Source organism: Erpetoichthys calabaricus, chromosome 3 (assembly GCF_900747795.2).
Source record: "Erpetoichthys calabaricus chromosome 3, fErpCal1.3, whole genome shotgun sequence".
NCBI classification, from domain to species: Eukaryota; Metazoa; Chordata; class Cladistia; order Polypteriformes; family Polypteridae; genus Erpetoichthys; species Erpetoichthys calabaricus.
Genome location: NC_041396.2, coordinates 50,779,065 through 50,797,692, shown reverse-complemented (window position 1 = coordinate 50,797,692; position 18,628 = coordinate 50,779,065). Strand labels below are relative to the sequence as shown.

The following is an 18,628-nucleotide window of genomic DNA, read 5'->3' as shown; positions in this document are numbered from 1 at the left end:
ATGAAGGTCAGTAGGAACAAGACAGAATACATGTGTGTAAATGAGAGGGAGGTCAGTGGAATGGTGAGGATGCAGGGAGTAGAGTTGGCAAAGGTGGATGAGTTTAAATATTTGGGATGAGCAGTACAAAGTAATGGAGATTGTGGAAGAGAGGTGAAAAAGAGTGCAGGCAGGGTGGAATGGGTGGAGAAGAGTGTCAGGAGTGATTTGTGACAGACGGGTATCAGCAAGAGTAAAAGGGAAGGTCTACAGGACGGTAGTGAGACCAGCTATGTTATATGGGTTGGAGACGGTGGCACTGACCAGAAAGCAGGAGACAGAGCTGGAGGTAACAGAGTTAAAGATGCTAATACTTGCACTGGGTGTGACGAGGATGGATAGGATTAGAAATGAGTACATTAGAGGGTCAGCTCAAGTTGGACAGTTGGGAGACAAAGTCAGAGAGGTGAGATTGCGTTGGTTTGGACATGTGCAGAGGAGAGATGCTGGGTATATTGGGAGAAGGATGCTAAGGATAGAGCTGCCAGGGAAGAGGAAAAGAGGAAGGCCTAAGAGAAGGTTTATGGATGTGGTGAGAGAGGACATGCAGGTGATGGGTGTAACAGATCAAGATAGAGAGGAGAGGAAAAAGATGATCTGCTGTGGCAACCACTAACGGGAGCAGCCGAGAGAAGAAGATGAATTTAAGGATAAAAATGACTAGGCAGTCATTTCTACCAGAGATCACGTAGGACCCTTTATCCACTTCTAGATAGATTTTAGTGTGAGTACCTTTGCTTTTCTAACCTGTGTTTTGACTTTTTGTTTAGTGTTTCTGGCTTTGATGTACAATTTATCGGTATTCTGAACCCTGCCTATTTAAAGGACTAGATTTTTTCCTATTTCTGTTTGCTTGTTCATCTCATGAGTTCTTTTTTCCATCTTACCTTATTCACTCTTTACACTGTTTCTGTCAAAGTATCCAAAATCAAGAGCTGCCCCATTGTTGGTCCTGTAGGATTGATGCCATTGCACATTCTCTGTAAAAGAAGACAGTGTCCATAATCTAGCATCCGATTTTTAAGTTTTTAAAAGAAAACCCACAATTGTAAAATGCATTTTAGAAATGCTGAACTCTGCATTTTGTGCCAGATTTCTGGATCTTGCTTGACTTTGGTTGTTTTATTTAGCGATAAGCAAAACAGGCAAGCGTTAAATTGCAAACAGTTTTAAAGAACTGACCCTGAAATTCGTTTTAAAAGTGATTTCATAACTGCAATAGGTGAAGCTCACTAAAAAATGTTTTTTTGGAGGTTTTAAGAGTTTTATATGGTGGAAAACAAGTAATAAAGCTCCCTAAAATTTCATTCACACTTTACCTGTATTTACCTGTGTTTTATTTCTGCAGCCATTTAATAAATGTAAATGTAATGTGTCTTACTTTTACTGATGCCTTTGGTTCACATCAATATGGAAGAGTGCAGCACATTTTTTTCTAAAATGGGACATGCTGTATATTTTCTACATGGTTTATGCACATTATCAAAACAAAATAATAATCAACAAACATTTTTCAGCATCTTGTGACTTTATAAGAGGTCTGACTTTTGTATTTCTAATAATACAGTCAATGTGTGACTTACAGTTTAGGCCAGAGTCCATGATTCTTTACTTCCCCATTGACTTGTAGTGCCAAGTGATCAAGTTTATTTCTAAGACTCTGTCACCTTTCTTTATTTCTACTGACAAGTAAGATTTCCATTTTCCCTTGTTTTACTTGAGGAAGTTATTACTCATCCATTCTAAAATGATAGTAAGACAATGAATCTGACCGTGCAGAGTTCCAAGGTCATTGGGCACTAGAGATAACTAAAGCTGCATGTCATCTACATAGCTATGGTAGTTCACCTTGTGTTTTGAGTTAGTCTGGCCTAAGGGGAGCATGTATTGTAGGTTAAAAAAAAAAACCAGTAAGTCCAGAAGAGATCCTTGAGGTACCCCAAACTACAAACATTACAACTAACAAAGCATTTTCTACCAATTAAATTGGATTGAAACAAGTTTAAGTCACTACCAGAAAGAGCCACCCATTGGCTAAGGCATTTAAAAACAATACTTTGGTCTGTGGTGTCAAATGCTGCACTCAAGTCTAAGAGAACAGGAATAGATACGTTGTCTGTGTCAACATTAACCTACAAGTCATTGACTACTTTTACCAATGCAGTTTCTGTAATATGATTTGGTCTGAAGTCTGACTGAAAGTTTTTTCAAGACATTTACTTAAAAACAATAGGTTAGAGATAGGCCTAGACTGTATTTACTGTAAACCGCACATCATAAATGGATAAAGTACTATAATTGTTAACTGTCTTTTTTTTTCATTAAAGATTACCAACTGAAGTTCTCTCCCTGGAAACCTGTGAAAGTATATCTGAACCTTCAGAGGCTGCCACATTGTATTTTAAGTTATATATGTATATGATGATATATATATTCAGTCTAAATAAACGCATTTATCCTATATACTAATGTATTTAATATTTTTGTTTTTGGCTTAAGATTTTGAATTTTTTTTAAAAAGTATGAAACTTAATTTTTGTCATTTGTAGTCATTGATTCTTGTTAAAAGTCATTGTATTCTGACAGCAGGTGTTATTACAATCATTTTAGTAAAACTGCAAAAATCAGGATATTTCCTCATGGATATTACATAAACATCATAAGTGTACATATTGTGATGGTGAAAAAATAGTACCACCTAGAAGCAGAGCTTTCCTAGCTGAGCATAAAAATTAGATGATTACTTTTGTGACATCTCTCAAGCCTGTCACAAAGGGGATGCTGAAATTTTGAATTGCTATAAAAACAAGGAATTTGTATACATATATATACAGTAAAACCTCTGGTCATGAACGTTTCCGAACACGTACAAATCGGGTTACGATCAAATAGTTTTCCAAAATTTTGCATCTGTTCACAACCACACGCTCTGGTGTTGAACAAAAACACTTGCGGACAGTTTCCCTACGTGCGTTCGTACATGCCAATGATTTCCCATTCTCCGTTTCCCATTTTCTTTTGTTTGCGTGTACAGGGCCTAACAAAGCAGCTGATGTTGCAAAAGGAGTTACAATGTTAACCAAGCAGAGGCCTCAAGTGCTGGAAGAGGTGGAAAAACTGTTGCTAGTGTGGTTGAACAAGAAGCAACTTGCAGGGGATAGCGTAAGCGAGCTGATCATATGCAAGAAAGCCAGGAAGATTCATGGCGATTTGCTGAAAAAAAAAATCTTTTTCGAGTGGCGAAGGCGAGGAATTTAAAGCCAGTAGAGAGAAAAGTGGCATTTAATTTTTTCTCCCTGTGCTTAAAACTCATAAAAAAGTGTTTACAGTGAGCGGTTCATAAGGGTCTTGCGCAAACTCTTACAATGTTATTTTTCTCTGTTGTTCAAGGTTTTCTCAGTGTTATTCAATGTTTTTACGTTTAGTTTACTATTACACCGTGCATTCAATGGTATAATTAACTATTTTTGTGGTTAAAAAATATATATTTATATACAGTTTGTACTGTCTGCAATGGATTAGTTGTATTTACATACAATCTTATGGGGAAATTACGTTCAGGTCGCGACCAAATCGGGTCACGTCCAGAGTTTTGGAACGAATTACGGTTGTGACCAGAGGTACCACTGAATATGGGGGAATAGAGGGGGGGGGGGGGGGGGGGATAGTTATACATTGGAAATGGGTGCAAAAAATCTTTAACTTCTATCAAGGCTAGGGACTAAGACAGTAGGACATGGACCAGGCATTACAGCTTTCATCTGTAGTGGTAGGGTGTTGTACTGTGTTAGCAGGGCCTGAGTTGCATTGAAAGCTTGCATATTGTAATCTTGTTCAGTTAGCCAATAAAACGTGTCATTTTGCTTGACTTCTCATCCCCTTCTTCTGTAAACCTTTGGTCAATCATCCTTCTTATTTTCACCTCCACCTCTGCCTTCTTTGCATCTGTGAGACAATATGGATGCTCCAGTTCAGTGCTCTCTGTCAGTGAGGTCCACCCAGGCTTAGTGTCTATCACTCCTGGACTGAACAAATGCCTGTTTGTAATTCTTGTATTTGAAAAAGCGGACAGACTGCCCCTGAAATTCTGGGGGTGAGTTTCTTTAAGAAGCGAGGTCCCCACATCATTAGGAAGATCTCCCCACCCCCCCGGGTTTCAATAAGCTAATGTGGTATGTGTGCTCCTCACAGACACCTGTTTGGCTGGATAACCACATAATCCATCTGTCATTTCACTCATTTATTTGAAAAAGGCTGAGCCTGAATGTTTTGATTGTGTTTTAATAGCTTTTTCACCAGGGGTTGGACTTTTGAAAACTGCTCACACAGCTGCATTATGTATTGCAACAAATTGGTAGACGGCAGGTTCTCAAACTCCCAGCCCTCCTTTATGATGTCCAGGAGCTCATGCTGCTGCATCCCAAAAAATAACTCAAACAGGGAGAAGCTTATAAACACCTGCAGGACCCTATAGTAGCTGAACAAGACAAGGGGCAGGAGCTGGTTCCAGTCTCTCCCAACTTTGCATTACCAACCTCCTCAACATCTCTTTCAGTGTCAGGAGATACCAGGATATAGTCAACAGATGTTTTAAAGGTGCACAATATGGGATAACTTGTTGACCTCCCTGATGGTACTCAAGGTGAAAGGTGTCCCCTGGTTCAGAAGCACTTCTATGGGGATTCTTACTCAAAGATCTTATAAGTTCCTGGATGATAGTTTTACTATGAGCCTGTCACATAAGGATGGCCTCCAGATACTAGGTCACATAACCCACCAAGACCAAGATGTATTTATGACCCTGCTCCAAGTAAATCCATGATGTCAATTTCAATCTGTTTAAACGGGATATCTATTAATGGCAGAAAGACGAAAGGTTTTTGTTTCCAACATGGGATTTCGGTGACTTAATAGTTAGGACATGAAGCACAAAATTGGTGCACTGCCTAATTAATAACCAGCCAGTAAAACTTGGCTTTGATCCTTTCTAGGGTTTTATTGGCTCCCAAATGGGCACCTAACATGTGCGAATGGGCAAGCTCAAAGATTTTACGTCTGAATGTTTGCAGATTCAGAAACTTCCATTTTACTTTACCTTGATGTTCCACCACTCAGTATAACAGGTCATCATTCAATGTGAGGTGTGGTCCAGATGGTGGGTCATCTACGGCAGGTTACCCTTTAACCGAAGTAATAGCATTTCTTGCAAACTTCAGTAAATAATTTTTCCACTGCTCTCACTTACATGAAGTGAGCAGTAGCCTACATGGTTTCTGAGAGTGGGGCCGTCTCTAGTGGGCGTTAAGTGGAGTCGTATCAGACCTCCTTCCTTCTAGAAGTTGGTCTTGCTGTACTGGACTGCCACTCCTTTACCTGCCTTGTTACATGGTGTGGAGCCACGCTGGGATGGACGTGGCTTTTGAACTTCCAGGCTTTTGGGGTCGTCCACATCAACATTTCATTGTGGCCATCATCGTCTAAATATCACAGCATATGGTGGGGTTTAAAGGATGGCTGGAATAAAACCCTGGACGGTAAGGACACAGGAGGTGGTCTGGTATCTGACTGTCTTATTGTGAATACAGGTATGATCAGTCTTTTTACCATCATACTGTTGCGACAGGATAAACAGGTCAGCAACTTTGGAGACTTTTTTTGCTGGAGTCAAAGAGTGCAAAGACCAGTTGAACTCTAACAGGAACTGAGAGATGGTTAGATGCAGCTGTGTCAAAGTACCTGCTTCCGGACATCCAGCCACAATCCATCCACTCCTCTAGATGTGCGGTCAGCCATGTGTTTGGTCAGTACACAGCACCTCCCTTGCAGTTCTTTTTACTTCCGCCTCTGCCAGGTTGGTTTGCTGCATCTCTGCTTGCAGCTGCTCCTCAATACAGAAGATTATCTTTGTCAGGTTCATGAGGTAGGACATCTCCCTGAATAACCTTGCCAACTATACAGGAATAGGTCAAACTCAGGTGCAAGGAATGGGGTACCAGCCAGGCATTCCACATATAATAATGAAAGAATAAGAAGGTCTTAAATAGAAAATAGAGGTTGAGGAACGGTCCTTCTCCCTTGAGGTGGGTTCTTTGGATTGAACACCCACATCCTGTCAGCGGGTTGAATTCAAATCAGTGGCTCACCAATTGAGACAGGGTCACAGGTCCTTGGGTATTTGCCCTTTGGATCAGCATGCAATAGGGAAGAGGTGGTTATCAGCAGTGACAACGAACAAAAAAAATTCAAATTTGGAAGATTAAAAATGCTTGGGGAAGAAATGTGAGTTAACTTGTCTCATATAGGGAAAATTTAGAGTTACCAGTCAGCTTAGCTTTAACACTAGAATCCCTGAAGCCTACAAAAAAACTTGTAATCCTGGGACACTTTAAATTCCTTCACACCTCTCCATCAGTCGATCAGCACAAGCAGCAAGCAGCCGACTATCCCATCCGCGAACTCAAACACGGAACATACATGAAATGTATGTATTCCAAATAACGATACATTATTTACCCGAAACAACTCCAGGCACCTCATTGCCAGATAAAGAGACTTGAACTCTAAGAATTTTGCGATGAACTCAGCTCCGTCGGTGGAGGGAATGGGATAGCAGGCTGCTTGCTGCTTGTGCTGATCGACACATTTACAACACAAAAGATGCTAATGAAAAGGTGCAAAGAAATCTAAGGTGGCCCGGGTTTCCAAGTTTTTTCATAGGCTTCAGGGTTTCTAGTGTTAATATTATTATCATGTTGGTGGAAATTCTAGTACCTGAAAATAATTCCACATGGATGTGACCACACCAAACACTGAACCTTAGTTCTGTAGCTGTAAGGTAGGGGCACTAGTCACATTTTTTATGAGATATGGGAGATATACAGTATGTATATAATTTAAATGTCCTGTTTGTAATGGGTTTGAGTACTATGGTCTTTATGGTTCTTGCATAATGAAATGTTTGGTAGTACTAGGTCAGTTGCTCATCCATGCACTACAGACACTCTCCCTTAATTCATTACAGCACAAACATGAAAGTATCTTAAACTACTGTAGTAAAGAGAGTGTGCATGGATTATGGATTTGTCTGTTCTGATACCACTTCTTCTCACTGCTGTAAAGCTGTGAACCATGCCCAGAAAATCACCTGTTTTAAAAAGAAAGGACAAAGATGCATGTAAGTTTTGGGGTAACCTGATGGTATCTATTTAAGAGCTGTTGGAGGCAAAGAGATGAAAAAAAGTTTGTCAAATAAATGTAAAGTCTGACTTGCTTTAGAGCTAGTCATTAAATCATGCCTTCTTCTTTCTGTGGTGCACTTTTAGGTGTTTTCATGAGAACAGGTAAAGCTAGAAAGGGAGCTTGTTGAAGGGTAAATGTTCTTCTTCCAAGTCATGATTTTCTGGACTGAGTATGGTAGAAGAAAATGTTTAAGTAGCTCCTTCTCTCATGTATTCAGGAAATTGGCCACATGTTTTAGGCACACTATTCTCACATTTGATGCTCTTCAAAGGTGTAGGCTGCATCTAAGATAAGAAAGAAATTTAAAACCTTTAAACAGAAAACCAAAACCACAGTGAAAACTAGATAAATTGTCATTAGGCTGGATTCAGGGGTGCAGAACAACTTCAGGCAAGAAGACTGTTTTTGTATGCTTGCAATCTCATGCTTTACATCAAATCCAAAATAGGGAGGCTGGAAAAGAAAACTTGGCAAATGCTTTTCACCACAGAGAACATTTCCTCTCGTTACAGGGTAAGTACTCCATTGAAGCCTGGCAAGAATTCTTCTTGTGAGTGAAAAATAAAGGGGACAAACTAAAATCCTGAATGTTTAGTCATTTTAAAAAGTTTTAAGTTATTGTTCAGGTTCAGATATTTATTATGCTACATTATGATAATAATTCTTTGCATTTATATAGCGCTTTTCTCAATACTCAAAGCGCTCAGCAATTGCAGGTTAAGGGATTTGTTCAAGGGTCCAACAGAGCAGAGTCCCTATTGGCATTTACGGGATTCGAACCGGCAACTTTCCTACACCCTTTCCTCAGCATGTATCAAACCCTGGCCATCTTATAGTTCATGAACCAAACACCAGTGAGGGAATGAGGGAAACCGACCAGTTAACAAATAGTGCCAATATATGTTTTTTATTATGTCTAGTGCCAAACCATATTTGAATATTGTTTTTAAGAACTACAGTCACAAAGTCATAAGTGGCACATTCAGTAATCATGGAATATATGAGTGGCAGTCAAAATGCTCCTGGAATTGTGATATAGAGGGAGATTGAGAGATCAGATTACGCACACATTGTTGTGGAGGGGAGCGCAGCATGTCTGTAGACCAGTTACAAAAGGTCTGGCTTGATTTCGGCGTGTAGTACCGTTTTAATTAATGAGTTAGATGTTTGCATAGTCATTCGCGCAATGTTGCAGTTGGAACAATCTGCTAACATCAAGTTTATGACTGCACCTCGCAAGCTCTGATAAAGACAATAATCGATTACTGTGCTCACCTACTGCAGCGCCGCTAGCGTATCTGAAGCTGATTTTCCCAATTTGCACATGAACCTCTGAAACAAACAACCCAGTTAATGCCCTGTGCGTCACCCCAGATATACCCAGAATCTGTTCAAAGAGAACATCAGAAGTGACCAAGTCATCAGGCCCTCAAAGAAGAAGATCGTGTGAGTTTAAATAAACCTCAGCTGGAAACCAAACTCCTGAAGGGAGAGGGCAGAGATCTACAATAATAATAATAATAATTCATTACATTACATTTATATAGCGCTTTTCTCAGTACTCAAAGCGCTAATCCAAACTGATGAGCCAACTGACATAGTTAGAAGATCCACAAGAGAGACCTCCTAATGTGTTCACTTCTCCATCGCTAGGTCAGCCTGCATATCTAAAACACATTGCAGTCAACACAATACGCACATACGGGACGCCATTGGGGCAATATCCTTCAGTGTTTTACAGCTACTTGCCATTCAATACCTGAAACAGCATTGACTCCTGTAACTTTGTACTAGTTGTTTTGAATACTGACATTTGCTTAGATAGGAGCCATTAATATTTTTTTTGTCAGGGAGATTGTGACTCCCAGTAAAGTGTGGTCACAGAAAAATATATAATAATGTATATACATTTGTTAGGATTAGTATTTTCCTTCCCTCCTAAATTACATATAATTATATTTAAAAAAAAGTCATAAAACTTTTTGCCACTAGAGGGCAAGCTTGCCATCTCAGAAGGTATTACACTGTTGTGCCAGCTCCATCTCTTCAAAATATTGCTGAAGTGAGGTAATCACCACAACTACATTTCTGTTATTTTCTCTGTTTCAGACTAGTAAAAAAAATAAAGACTAGTGTAAAACTTTTATTTAATGACTTGGCAAACATTGTGATGTGCATAGCAATTTACAGTAATTATGTTTTAACTGAAAAGAAAGTCATTCTTATTATTACGGGTTATAATGGTGCTTTAGGCGCCAATGTCAAAGTTGGATATAACAGCCTGGAGGCAGGGGAAATTACAACAGCGTCTTTTTGGCCTGACTTTGTTTTACAATGGTGTAAGTCCTAGCAAACGGCTAGTGAAAATGCTCTGGACTTGTGTTCACTCTCTTTTTCAGATTGGTTAAAAGGATAAAAAATATTTTGTTAATCTGTTTTATGTTTAGTGTTACTAAAACTGCAAGTAGTTGCAGCACACAAGCATTCAAGAGTATCCCAGTTCTTTTTCACTAACCTCTTCCTCTTTAAACTTTACTGTACTTAACCACTCCACCACCAAGTCTCACCAAGTCTCTTGGTCCTCCTTCCTCTATCCAGATGTCACACCAAGCACCTTACTAGCTCTCTTCCGTATCAATTCAGCTGTGGTGTTCCAATCATCTGCCATGTCTTTACCACCACCAAGCGCCTGTCTCACATCCGCTCTGAATTTCACACAATAGTCTACTTATAGCTATACTTATAGCTTTCACCACCCGATCCTTGGTTTGACTCTTACTCCCTTCCTCTTTTTCACGTTGATATTCATCCTGCATGCCACCAATCGATGCTGTCTAGCTACACTATCCCCTGCCGCCACCTTACAGTCTCTAATCTTTCACATTGCATCTCCTACGTAGGGCATTGTCCGCCTGTGTGCACCTTCCTCCACTCTTATATGTCACCCTGGGTTCATCCTTCTTCTTAAAACATGTATTCACCACTGCCATTTTCACCCTTTTTGCAAAGTCAACCACCATCTTCCCTTCAGCATTTCTCTCCTTAACACAATACCTGCCCATCACCTCCTCATCACCATGATTCCCTTCACCAATGTGCCCATTAAGATCCACTCCAATCACCACTCTTTACTCTTTGGGTACACTCTCCACCATTTCATCTAACTTAATCCAGAAATCTTTTTTCTCCTTTATCTCACATCCCACCTGCAGAACATACAGTATGTATTGATGACATTTAACATTTATCCAACTTTATGCTCATCACTCTGTCAGACATTCTCTTCACCTCCAAAACACCCCTAACATACTGTTCCTTTACAATTACCCCAATTCCCTTCCTCTCCACACCAGGGCAGAACAGTTTGCTCGAACCTCCGTTGTTTCTGGCCTTATTTCCTTTCCACTTGGCCTCATGTACACACAATACATCCACCTTTCTACGCTCTATCATATTGGCCAGCTCTCTCCCTTTACCAGTCATAGTGCCAACATTCAAAGTTCCATCTCTGAACTCCACACTCTTTCCCTTGCTCCTCTCACACTGTCTTTGAACCCGCTTTACCCCCTCTTGTTCTCCTTTGCCATCTTTGCACAGCAGTAATCTGTCGATACCCTGCTGGACAGCAGCATAGGTGGTGGTCATTATTAATGTGGGCCTCGACTGATCTGGTATGGACGTTCTGTTTCTCATCTGCATGTTTGATTTGGCACAGGTTTTTATACTGGATGCCTTTCCTGATGCAACCCTCCTCAATTTACCTGGGCTTGGGACCGGCAGTTAGATCACACTGGCTTGTGCGACCCTGGTGGCTGTGTCACCCCCATTCAAGACACAATGAACACCAGCATTCAAAACATTGGTGATTATTGTATATCTGAACAACTCTACACATATAATGATTTTTGGTTTGCTTATAATGTGTTTTGGACATTAGTGTTGTGAATTATGTTTTATTTTTGGCCAGTGGTATGTGTAAGACTATAAATTATGACTGCAAACATGACGAATGCCACAACTGTCAACCTGTTGTTTATTTTCCCCATTTATTTCAGTTTATTATAGGCATATACCATACGTTTGCAGGGTCTCATGCTGGGATCTGTAACACACTCAAGTGGATAATCTTTACTGAGTAACACCTTGTAATTCATTGAGAACAAAATGATGTAACAATGGTCAGTGGAAACCAAAATCACCCACCTACTGAGGGATAGATTCAACATCACTCCGAAAATCAAAGTCAAAAATTGAAATCACAGGCTTTCTGTCCTATCAATAATGTAGAAAATAGGTTGCTGATCAAAATCAGTGCCTTGATTTATGAAACTTCAAAATTTATTTGGGTGTCCAGGAAAATGTTCAGGATATGAAATATAAGGTTCATGGGTAGTTACAGTAGTGTTATGAAAATGCAAAGTTGTGAGCAAAAAATAAGCTAGGACACTAACGTCAGATTTACAATTTACATGTATAAATCACCCCAAACAGACAAACACACATAAAAACACAATCACATTACAAAAGGCAGGAAAAGCAGCAGAGACATAATAGCATCTAGATTGTGTTTTTGGCTCTATTTTCTACAAAAAGCTGCTGGAGAGAGAATGCAATATTACAATTAAGTTGTTCTTTAATAATTTCCTGTTCTACTTGGAGGTGTTTTATTTCACATAATACCGTCATCGTCATGGGGTCTCTCATGATCCCACAGTATATTATTAGCATGTTAAAAAATCAATGAAAAAAAATTTAACAAGGAACTGAAGGAACAAAACTGGAGCAGAGCAAAGTTGGGTCAGGGACAGGCAAAGGTCAAAAACAGAAAAAAGGAGAAAAAATATCATAATTCAAAAAGGAAAAAACAAAACAAAACTCAAAGTAAAAACAAAAAAACATTATAGCCAAAAACTTTGACATTAAGAATTTTCTTTTTGTTAACTAACTACAGAATTTTTTTAAACAATCTTCCATTTCACCGTAGTACACCAAAAGGTGCTGAGTGCCACCATTTTATAAAGGATCCCCAATGACGTTACGCTTCCCTTCTTTTCTGCTTATGTGACAACAGTAGCTCCTGGAAGACAGTACAACATGGCAGACCTGGGAAAAAGTGGCCAAACAAGAAGTTAAATACTTTAAACGTATTCAAAAAATAATAATAAATACAGTTGATTCCGCTTAATTGGGCCACCGGTTAATTGGGGCCGCTGCTTATTTGGGCCAAATCTCAAGGAATGAAAACCAAAATAATAAACTAATACATAATTTAAATGCTTAATTGAGACAACATTACGCTTAATTGAGACAGTAGCAGACGCATGCTGCAAGTCAGTCATCTATCGTCGCCCGTCGAAGAAGCACTGGTAAGTTAGTACAATCTTAGAGTGGAGTAGCACATGTCTGCTTAATAGTCTACCGTCACCACTACCATACCGTATTCAGTTACCCCTACACCACCTCGAGTGTACATATAATGTATAAGTAAACTTTTTTTTTTGTCAATTTTATTTATAAAATTATAACCCTTACCAAGATGCCAAGAAATTATTTTACATTTTCAAGTAAAATTGCTTTGCTGGATAAAATTAAAAGCCAGCCATTTAATACAAGCCATCGTAGGCTCGCTGAGATAACTGGTGTACCAAAATCTACCATAGCACATCTTTTACAACAAGTTGTTTAATTTTATGTGGAATTCGCTTAATTGGGGCAGCTGCTTAATTTGAACAAAATGTCCTAGTTCTAATGTGTCCCAATTAAGAGGAATCAACTATACAGTTACTTTGTACAGAACAGAAGAAAACTGCCCAAGCCCAAAGTTACAATGGGCTGTAGGCATTCCACACTGTGCTTGGATGGAATAGCACTGAAATCCAGCACGAATCTGCTCCATTAAAAGTTCACATACAGCATATTAAAGATCAGTTCTTATTTTAATCTGATATCATTTTATGAAATTTCTTTTGATGACAGTGTGCTGTCATGCACCATTATACTATTCGCTCTTTAAAAACAGATACTGTTGATAAGAATGCCTGTGCAATTTTCTTTGATCACATGAAAATGCAAAGCACAGCCTTCATAAGATGACTTGCATTTGCAAGATTGATGGCATAGTGGCTAAGGTTTCTAACCACAAGTTTGTTGGTTTACCTTCTGCTAATGAGTGTGGGCAAGTATATTAACCTCATGTAGATTAAATACAGAAAAAAACTGTATTGTATCCTGGTATCACGGGTTTGCAAAGTATGTCGTCATCTTAATAAACTGCACAAAAGTACTCGCTTCCTGTTTAAACCAACACATATTTTTCTAGTGAAATTCCTATTTTATTTGAGGTATAAATGAATGTCCCCTAGTGGGAGTTTAGGCATAAAGATTCAGAGATGCTGTCACGAAGGGCAGAGCCATCCTGAGGAGCTGTTCAGAGTGTGTTTGTGTGTATGAGAGACAGAGAGAGGATCAAGCCCTTAAAGTGCAGACCTTATGTAGTCTTGTAAGAGCCAGACGTGTAATACATACACCTGGAAACAACTATGAGTGAATTCTGATTAAAAATGGTTATAAAAGTTAAATGGCTGAGTAAATGTGACACATTTATAACCACAATCCAATGCTTCATGAAGGTGTTTCTCAAAGTAGGGGCAGTGATTTTGAACTGCAAACAACAATGGTGTTCTTGTTAACTTTGTTTTGTCACAGAGCAAGTGAGTAATTATAATAAGCTGTCTACAGCCAGAAGACCTCCTAAAAATACTCCTACTAAATACATAAATGTGTGTCATGTGTGCAGAGAACACATTGTATGTGTTATAAATAAATATACCTGTTGCAAAAGAAAAACCTTTCTGTAAAATCAGATTATACATTTGTATTCAAAGACATCAACAGACTAGTGTTGAAATTGAATGATACATTGTCACAAGTGTTGTTATTGCTCTGTGTTGTCCACAGTTTCAGTGACAATGTCAAAATCACTGTAAGTTGAAAGAATAGGTAGGAGGGACGTGCGGTCAGGAGAGGCATCATCATGAAAAGTAAAAAAACTTTTAATGATAACATACAATAAATTTGTCCACTGGTCTGTGCTATAAATTTGTTTTCTGTATGATTCCAATAATTTTAATCATTTTTATACTCAAAATTGCTAAATTGGTGCATTTTCTGATCAAATACAGGGGAAAAACACGAGGTGCGGTAGCGACGAGCCTCATCTCACCTCGGACTGCGCCCTCCCTCACACACTGGGGTGATGCATGCATTCTGTGGGTGCCTGTTGCTGTCTCTCTGTATGTCGCCAGAGGTGGGTAGAGTAGCCAAAAATTGTACTCAAGTAAGAGTAGCGTTACTTCAAAATAATATTACTCAAGTAGAAGTAAAAAGTAGTCATCCAAAAAATGACTCAAGTAAGAGTAAAAAAGTATTTGGTGAAAAGACTACTCAAGTACTGAGTAACTGTTTGAACATAATAAATGATTTATTTTTTAGAAATGTTGTAATAAGACAGACAAACATATAAACTAATGTGCAAATTCTGCTGTTTCCAAATAATAAAATAAAAAATGAGTACAAATAAATAACATCCATCCATCCATTTTCCAACCCGCTGAATCCGAACACAGGGTCACGGGGGTCTGCTGGAGCCAATCCCAGCCAACACAGGGCACAAGGCAGGAACCAATCCCGGGCAGGGTGCCAACCCACCGCAGGACACACACAAACACACCCACACACCAAGCACACAGTAAGGCCAATTTAGAATCGCTAATCCACCTAACCAGCATGTCTTTGGACTGTGGGAGGAAACCGGAGCGCCCGGAGGAAACCCACGCAGACACGGGGAGAACATGCAAACTCCACGCAGGGAGGAACTGGGAAGCGAACCCAGGTCCCCAGGTATCCCAACTGCGAGGCAGCAGCACTACCCACTGCGCCACCGTGCCGCCCACAAATAAATAACACCTTTACAAAATATAGATGCACAAATAACACAAGTTCCAAATCTTAGTTTTTCACAACAAAGCTTTTGAAGGCAATACCTACAGTAGGTAACATGTATGTTTGAACAGTGCAAACGACTTACAGTGACAAGATACTGTACACTGACAGTATAATTCTGTATATTCACTTTGTGGTGTAGCAGGTCCGCAGCTTCAAGAAAAAAAAAAAAAGGCCAGCTTCAAATCCATAAAGCCATGTCACCCTCCGTAGGCACAACTGTTAATAAGACTTAATGAGGTAGTTGGAGCGAGTCACACCTGCATGTGCGGGTGCGATCGTTCTCAGTTGCTTCATTGACTTTCTGCGGCATGTGATTAAGGCCCATGGAGACGGGAGTGTATATATACAGGTCGGTACAAAGAAAAAGAAGGGGGAATCTAAGAAAAGGAGAAAAGAGAAGAGTCTGTAGGGGACCGGCATCGTCACACACTTGCCCTCCAAATAGCACAGCTGATAGAAAATAACATTAGAACATGGCAGCTTGTGCACATACAAGGAGTCACACTTTACCATGACTGTCTGTGTCTGTGCATGTTTGGTTAAAACCTGCTTGTTGTTCACTCAGTGAAATGCTGGTTAAGCTTCAGCAGGAGTTGGCTCTCAACGTTCTTGCAGTGAAGCTGTGACTGTTTAGCAGTAAGCAGGAGCCTCGTATAACTAAAAGTCACTCACAGGCTGCAGATGCAGGAACTTTGTGTGTGGTCATGTGACTGCATGGCTACGTCTGATTGGTGAAACGGAGTCATGTGATTATTGTTGCTATGTCTGATTGGTGAAACAGTCATGCAGTAGATCCACTGGCGACTCCTCTCTGGCAAAAATATAGTGTATATAATGGAAAAAAAGTAACGATTTGAGTGTTGCCCAATGTAGCGGAGTAAGAGTAGCGTTTCTTCTTCACAAATGTACTCAAGTAAAAGTAAAAAGTATGGTGCAGTAAAACTACTCTTAGAAGTACAATTTTTTTAAAAAAGTTACTCAAGTAAATGTAACGGAGTAAATGTAACTTGTTACTACCCACCTCTGTATGTTGCTAATATAATATTTGCAGACATGTTTATTATACACACTGACTTTCCACAGTCTGGCTAACATCTTTAATGAATGTGTATGACATATATAGTCTTGCTGATCGGACATAAAACTGCAGCGAAAAGGCACAAGGTGACACAGACAGTACCGTGCTGCCCTGAAGGGGGTGGATGTGAGCCCAACAGGTGCTCGTTGCTGCTGTTCTTCTATACGTAGACACTCTCAGTGCCAATAAGTTAGCTATATCAGAAAGTCAAGTGCACTGCGGAGGTCCGTTTATTTTTATTTTTTGTTCCAGCTGACTGCCAAGATGTAAGACTAAGACTTTTAAAACTGAAGGAAAATAAGGAGGACTTTCACAAGAAGCTGACAAGGACTTTCCTGGAAAAGGATAGGCACATGGACTTCATTTACAAATAAAGGTAACACCATAAACAGTTTTCAATTTTATAAAAAATGGGATCAGACTAAGAAAAAAAAATACAATATTTAAAAAACTAAACTTTGACCTTAAATAAAATATTCTTCTGTTTTTTTTGTTATCCTTTTGTTGAACAGTCAGTATTAAAATTGATTAAAGTATCAGAATTAAAAGATTTTAAAAACAACAAAATTTAAGTCCATTTTTTTGTACACCACTTTATACCTTCATTTGTACTGAATGAGTATGAATTGTGGAATTACAACCGCAAATTTAGAACACATGGAGGGTGCAGAGCAAATACGCTCTCTTGCTACTATAAATGTAACGTTCTTTCTTAGCCAAATATGTACCATACTTATGTGTGTGTAAAGAATGCTGATGAGATATGAAACATAACCAGTAGTCAATGTGCATGCTGCCAATTGAATAGTGAATAAGCTACTCTTTTGGGTTCATATATTTGTACATCTGACTCTGAAGGAGTCCGTGCCTCACCAGCCATAAACCTCACTGCACATCACTGATAGGCAGGTACAATTGTGAAAATATGCATTTGAAGTAAATGGTGTGTTACACCCTGTCAAAAGCAGGGGAAAAAACTGCTATTATGTGAGTTAATAATGAAAAGTCACTGGAGATGCAGATTTCAGGACTCAAAACACCTGCATGTCTGAAAGAATAACTAAAGTAAGTTAAGATTACTGTAAGTTAAGATGCCAGAATATAGCCAGCACATACAGTAGTATACACATAGATGAAAATGTTTATCTAAATACTGTTTGCTATTGTTATGCCATATAGTGATGCCAAGTACCTGCAGTGCTTTGTGTGCATGTGTGTGTCTGTCTCTTCTCCTCTTGCCATACTCATTCCAATTTACATATTAATTATTAAGGCTCAGCTACCTTATGTTACTAAGCTCCTAAATTGATACCAGCAATTGTAGCTTTGTATTTTCTCTCAGTGTGAAGTCTTTTGTTGAGTTTCTCTTTCTCTTTCTTTGCATTGATATTTAAGTAATATTCTGATTTTTCTGATACATGAGGAGAAATAGGACAATACAACCCTAAACATTTAAAGTGATCCAGACTGGAAGAATTTAGGAGCAGGCTTTTCAGAAGAAACCCTGAAGATATAGCCTTTTCAGCAGTGAATTTTGCTGCTGTTCACTACAAAGTTTTTAATGAATTGTTCCCACACCTGCGTTCTCATGTCTGGCAACTTGAGACTCGACCTTATGAGACCCAGTTCTCTGTTTAATTCCATTGGCCTATGAACACATGGAACCAGAATCTGAGTCACTTTTATTTGACTTTGTAGATTTGGAGCTGCTTATGAGATACCACATCATATATGAATAACATGAATCGCATAATTTAAAAAAAGAAGAAAAAAAACTGTATGCATGGTTTCAGAATAGTGCAATTTTAAAGGAGATGTGCAAATAATGATGTATAAATGAAAGTGTAAATGTGTGGTGTGTATGCACATGCACACACATATATGGGCATTTACTATATACTGTATACACACACCTTCATACAGAATATGAAATAACAAACATACAAAGAAGACAGGCCAAATTACTGGTTTGAGAGGGCTATGGCTCTGGTAAAGAAATTGTTTAGGTGTCTGTTAGTTTTAGTTTTAATTGACCTGAAGCATTTACCCGAGGGGACTATTTGGAACGGGCGGCACGGTGGCGCAGTGGGTAGCGCTGCTGCCTCGCAGTTGGGAGACCTGGGGACCCGGGTTCGCTTCCCGGGTCCTCCCTGCGTGGAGTTTGCATGTTCTCCCCGTGTCTGCGTGGGTTTCCTCCGGGCGCTCCGGTTTCCTCCCACAGTCCAAAGACATGCAGGTTAGGTGGATTGGCGATTCTAAATTGGCCCT

The 18,628-nt window shown here is 39.3% G+C and overlaps 2 protein-coding genes across 2 annotated transcripts in view; both read left to right on the top strand.

The window, feature by feature from the left end:
* Positions 1–2,502, top strand: part of LOC114648026 (adhesion G protein-coupled receptor F5-like) — a 57,728-nt gene extending 55,226 nt beyond the window's left edge. The window contains exon 15 of the mRNA XM_028796806.2: positions 2,367–2,502. The gene's annotated coding sequence lies outside the window, so the exon portion shown is untranslated. The remainder of the gene's footprint in view (positions 1–2,366) is intronic.
* LOC114648027 (adhesion G protein-coupled receptor F5-like) overlaps positions 1–18,628 on the top strand; it is a 395,766-nt gene that overhangs the window by 151,012 nt on the left and 226,126 nt on the right. The gene's annotated exons all lie outside the window — the stretch shown is intronic.